Source organism: Anolis sagrei, chromosome 3 (genome assembly GCF_037176765.1).
Source record: "Anolis sagrei isolate rAnoSag1 chromosome 3, rAnoSag1.mat, whole genome shotgun sequence".
Lineage (NCBI taxonomy): Eukaryota > Metazoa > Chordata > Lepidosauria > Squamata > Dactyloidae > Anolis > Anolis sagrei.
In genome coordinates this window covers 16,343,587-16,349,586 of record NC_090023.1, presented here as the reverse complement: position 1 = coordinate 16,349,586, position 6,000 = coordinate 16,343,587, and the positions used below count along the sequence as shown (strand labels likewise).

General features: G+C 46.0%; 1 protein-coding gene across 1 annotated transcript in view; it reads left to right on the top strand.

The window, feature by feature from the left end:
• The first annotated feature begins 1,239 nt into the window (after positions 1–1,239).
• GRM5 (glutamate metabotropic receptor 5) overlaps positions 1,240–6,000 on the top strand; it is a 302,516-nt gene continuing 297,755 nt past the window's right edge. Inside the window, exon 1 of the mRNA XM_060771130.2 lies at positions 1,240–1,499. The gene's annotated coding sequence lies outside the window, so the exon portion shown is untranslated. The remainder of the gene's footprint in view (positions 1,500–6,000) is intronic.

The window sequence follows — 6,000 nt, the reverse complement described above, 5'->3', positions numbered from 1 at the left end:
GATCACAACCAGATACAGTGAAGACATCTGCCCTTGAGCTGTGCTACTCTGCTGCTGAGTATGCATGCCCAGTGTGGAACACATCTCACCACACTAAAACAGTGGATGTGGCTCTTAATGAGACATGCCACATTATCACAGGGTGTCTGTGCCCTACACCACTGGAGAAATTACACTGCTTAGCTTGTATTGCACCACCTGACATCCGCTGGAAGGTAGCAGCCAATAGTGAAAGGACCAAGGCAGAGACATCTTATAGTGCTGAGGCTACAGGGATGCCGGGAGGGGAGACACTCACTATCCACCAAAGATTGCTACAACCACATCAGCTCTAGAATATTAAATATGATTTTCTGTGGGCAAACAGATGGCAACTCCTGGATGGCATATGTTCTGTATCAGAAACTAGAGCTGACGTAGTCTATCCAATGCAATTTCCTGAATCAGTACCACAAATAACCAAATCGAATCTAATGTTGACCAAAAGCTGATTCATAACCCTTTTGGTACTAATGTTGGAGCGTGGTCCCTGATCAAAGTGGTCACTGGTCAGAGTGGTCTTGGTCAAGGGGTCCCTGGTCAAAAGTCGTCCCTGGTCAAGTAATCCCTGGTCAAAAAAGGTATCATGTCCACTCCCAACCTTCTCTTCTCCAGGCTAAATACCTCCAGCCCCATAAACTGTTTTTCAGAGTTTCTAAGGCCTCTTCCACACAGCTATATAAAATCCACATTGAACTGGATTATATGTCAATGTGGACTACTAGGTTAACACAGTTCAAAGCCGATATTGTGGATTATCTGCCTTGATATTCTGAGTTACATGGCTGTTTGGAAGAGCCCATAGAGTTGTAGTTACACAAGGTTTCTAGCCTTCCTCACACAGAGGAAGAGTTTATAGCAAGCATGGGCAAACTTGGGCCCTCCAGTTGTTTTGGACTTCAACTCCCACAATTCCTCAGGTCCTTTCCTTTTCCCCCTCAGCCGCTTAAGCGGAAAGGACCGGAGGCTGTTAGGAATTGTGGGAGTTGAAGTCCAAAACACCTGGAGGGCCCAAGTTTGCCCATGCCTGGTTTATAGCATTGAGAGCCATGGCAATGAAATTGGTGTCAACCTGCATTAATTCTACAGTGTAGATACAACTTGAGAAAGAGAGAGAAAGAGAGGATCCATATGGCCGCAAGGGGGAGCCGTGTCACGTTTCCCACACCTTCGAGGCTCTTAATAGTAAGACAGCCACACAAGCACACACACATAAAATACACACACACTCACACAGGGAGAGAAAACCGGGGCGAGAGGCGGGCACTGCTTCCCTGGCACCGCTTTCCGCGTGGCTTTGGCTGAAGGACCCGCGTCCCAGGTTGCCAAGATGTGAAGAGGGCAAAGGAGGAGGCTGGTTGGAGTTCCTGGAGAAGGTCAAGCCTGGATCTTTTTGGAGGCGGGCAAGAAGGACTCTGCCTCCCCCCTCCTTCTGCCTCTCCTTTCTCCACCAGGGCCAGGTAAGCTGCTTCCAAACGGGAGGCGCCGTGTCTCCTCCTGCCACCCAAACCCTCATCCTTTGCAAGTTTGGAGAAAGTCACCTTGAGCGGATGGGGAGAGCGACGTGTTTCTGCAGAGAGAGACCTCCGCGTTTCCAAACCCGACTCAAGTCGCTTGGATGAATTCTGATGGAAAGATGTGGGCCAGCCTCCCTCTTTCCAGCCAGGAAGGAGGGAGGGGTGTGTGTGTGGATTTGGGGGTGGGGAAGAAATCGAAGGTTTGCATCGGAATAAATAATAATCGCTTCTCTAAAAGTCTGTTAATTCTCTAAAATGGATGTGCGCTGAGCGCTCGCTCTTTCTGGCTTAATCCTCTCTCCTTTTTGCAAATGCATGGAGGATGGGAGGGAGGGAGGGATGGACAGGCAAAGCCCCTCTCTGGCTTTTAAAAGCCAGATCAGCTCTTACTTAAAAAGGAGGTTGCTTCTCTCTGCTCTTTGGGGAAGGAAGAGATGTAATCTCTTGCCTCAGCTGGTTTACTCTGTGGTTGTTGTTCTTGTTGGTGTCCATGTCCAAGGCTTCCCAGCAACAGCTCCAACAACCTCTACTTGCAATGAAGACAAAGCAATGACCCCGCCTAACATCATGATCTGGTCCCAAAGCTAAGCCTGTTGAGCACCTGTTTGGGAGACCACCATAAAACACCAGAAATGCATGGACAGAGTAAGGAATGGGATTTTGGTGGGGGCCTGGCTGAGGTTAGGGCATTGTGTTGCTGTCAGGAAGCTTAATAAGGAAATCCTACTACTATTTTTTTTTTTACCAGGGAAGACTTTGACCAGAGACCACTTTGACCAGGGATCACTTTGACCAGGGACCTCTTCAGCAGGGATCACTTTGACCAGGGACCACTTTGACCAGGGACCACTTGACCAGGGATCACTTGGCCAGGGACCACTTTGACCAGGGACCTCTTGACCAGGGATCACTTTGACCAGGGACCTCTTGAGCAGGGACCAGTTGACCAGGGATCACTTTGACCAGGGACAACTTGAACAGGAACCAATTTAAGCAGGGGCCACTTGACCAGGGATCACTTTGACCAGGGACCTCTTGAGCAGGGATCACTTTGACCAGGGACTTCTTGACCAGGGACCACTTTGACCAGGGACCTCTTAACTAGGGATCACTTTGACCAGGGACCTCTTCAGCAGGGATCACTTTGACCAGGGACCACTTTGACCAGGGACCTCTTCAGCAGGGATCACTTTGACCAGGGACCACTTGACCAGGGATCACTTGGCCAGGGACCACTTTGACCAGGGACCTCTTGACCAGGGATCACTTTGACCAGGGACCTCTTGAGCAGGGACCAGTTGACCAGGGATCACTTTGACCAGGGACAACTTGAACAGGAACCAATTTGAGCAGGGGCCACTTGACCAGGGATCACTTTGACCAGGGACCTCTTGAGCAGGGATCACTTTGACCAGGGACCTCTTAACTAGGGATCACTTTGACCAGGGAACACTCTCCAACATTAGTCCCCAAAGGGTTGCAAATCTGTTTTTGTTCAGCTTTAGATTTGGTGTGGTTATTTGGGGTGCTGATTCAGAAAATGGCATTGGATCGATTACATCAGCTCTAGTTTCTGATACAGAGCATATGCCATCCAGTAGTTGCCATCTACTTGCCCACAGAAAACCATATTTAATAAGCCTTGGCAGTATTAGAAGGTTTGGTGAGACCAGTGACTCTCATTGCAATGGTGTAATAACAGTGAGGCTGAGGACTATATTTTAATGCTTGTGGACCACTGTTCAATGCTTGTGGACCTGTTCATGGACCACAGGTTGGGAACCACTGCTTTTGAGAAATGATAACATTCCAATACATGGCAAAACAATTTGGAAAGCAACAAGTTAGCCATTATCTTAATTCCCCAGGATCACCTTGAACACACCATGTTGTGTTTGATTTTGAAAGCTATCCAGGGTTAGGTCTGGTTAGTGTGTAGCAGAGATGTCCATGAAGACTAGAAAAGAAACTTGATCTTGGGTCAGAGTTGAGAGTGTTGGGCCAGATGGACAGTGTATAAGTCAAGACCCCTTTTCTCACTCTTCAACCCATCTGCTTCCCTACTGTTTACATTAAGGAGCTGAAGGTAAGGCTGAACTCCCTTGTAGGGCTCCTGCGAATCTGGTTGCAATTTCACTTCAGATTTTTGAATCATTTATTTTATTTTGTTTATAGGGTGATTGTGGTGCTTATTGTGAATTCAGAATTGGGATGCTAAACTGCTTTGTGATGGCTCTAAGATGTGAGAAAGCTGTTTTGGTCCTGAACAATAAAATAAAAATACCTTAAAGTGTGTGAAGATCGTCAACACAGAATGCTCTCTGAACATGGAATATGATTCATAAAACAGAGATGATGAAGATGAGGATGATAATGTTTTTATTTTAGGTGCACATGTATTCATTTAATGATTAGGTCCTAAGAATGGTCATAAAGATGGCCATAAAAGAAGCTCAAGCTGAGAGCCGATTGATGTGTGTGTGTTGAAACAGGCACTGTAAGAAAGAAGTATGTAAAGGGGTTGTCATTTAATGGCAGAGAACATATTTGGCATGTAAATTTCTTCTTCCAGAATCACTGTCATTTGCCTGTAGAAATTTCTTTCTAAGCCCCAGAAAGATGTTGCTAAGTGGTGTACAGAAACAGCAAGCAAGATCTAGATAACTAGGACTTGCTTGGGCTATATCAGCCCTCCTGAAACAGAACTCAAAGAAGCTGCAAGTCTGGTTTTGTCAAATACCTGGCGAAACAGGGAAGCTACATGTGAGCTACTTAGCTCACAAGTAATGCACCAGGGTATTATCTCAATAAAATCCCAACATTTAAACCAGTGGGTTGCTGTATGTTTTTCAGGTTGTATGGCTATGTTCCAGAAGCATTCTCTCCTGATGTTTTGCCTGCATCTATGGCAGGCATAGAATCATAGAATCATAGAGTTGGAAGAGACCATCCAGTCCAAACCCCTACCAAGAAGCAGGAAAATCGCATTCAATGCACCCCAGCAGATGGCCATCCAGCTTCTGTTTAAAAGCTTCCAAAGAAGGAGCCCCTACCACACTCTGGGGCAGAGAGTTCCACTGCTGAACAGCTCTCACAGTCAGGAATTGCTTCCTAATGTTCAGATGGAATCTCCTTTCTTGTAGTTTGAAGCCACTGTTCTGCATCCTAGTCTCCGGGGCAGTAGCAAACAAGCTTGCTCCCTCCTCCCTTGGACTTCCTCTCACATATTTATACATGGCCATCATCATGTCTCCTCTCAACCTTCTCTTCTTCAGGCTAAACATGCCCATCTCTTTAAGCCACTCCTCATAGGGCTTGTTCTCCAGACTCTTGATCATTTTAGTTGTCCTCCTCTGGACACATTCCAGCTTCTCAATATCTCTCTTCAATTGTGGTGCCCAGAATTGGACACAATATTCCAGGTGTGGTGTAACCAAGGCAGAGGTTGTGAGGTCAGGAGAGAATGCTTCTGGAACATGGCCACAGAGCTAGAAAACTTACAGTAACCCAGTGATTCCAGCCATGAAAGCCTTCGACAACACATATAAACCAGTCTTTCCCCCCGATGCAGTGTCCTCCAGATGTTTCAGTTGCAACTCCCACCCAGACCTATATCTGACATGATAAGAGTTGTAATCTACAGTAGTCACTCCTGGAGCTCCTCAGATTCTCCATTCCGGTGAAGACAGTAACAGACAAAAATGGACTATCTGTTTCTGATTTAGCATCAAAGAGAAGGAAACATTCTCTAGTACATTTAAGAACCTTTTTTTTTCCAGCCCACACTTTCATAGACTGGTTTAAGGAGGTTGTGCTCTATAGACGCCATCAAAACTTTGGTTGAAATAAACTGCCTGTTCTTAAAAGTGCCACAAGCCTTTTTCCTCCTCTTATGCAAACAGGGTAACTTGCTTTGAAAATTACTGCAAAATAGTTTCCTATATTCCCTCTTTTATCATTCTTGCAGTGGCTCATATTGACAGCAGATATATCGGGATGTGCAAGATATGTTATGGGAACTAGTGGTGCCCCCATGGATGTTCTGTGGACCTTGATCCCTTAAATATCCCAGATGTCCCTTTATTCAGCCAAATAGAAATGGGAAAGCCCAATGGGAAAGTTTTTCCTCTATGGCTGATCAGGGATTTTTCCTCTAAGGCCTTTAGTTCTGTTACTTTGGGGGTAATGTTTCCATCTGTCCTCTTTCCCATTTGTCACTGGGATGTGTTGTTGAAGGCTTTCATGGCTGGAATTACTGGGTTGGTGTGAGTTTTCTGGGCTGTATAGCCATGTTCCGGAAGCATTCTCTCCTGAAATTTTACCCACATCTATGGCAGGCATCTTCAGAGGCTGTGAGGTCTGTTGGAAACTAGGTAAGTGGGGTTTATATATCTCTGAAATGTCCATGGTGGGAGAAAAAGCTTTTGTCTGCTTGATGCAACTG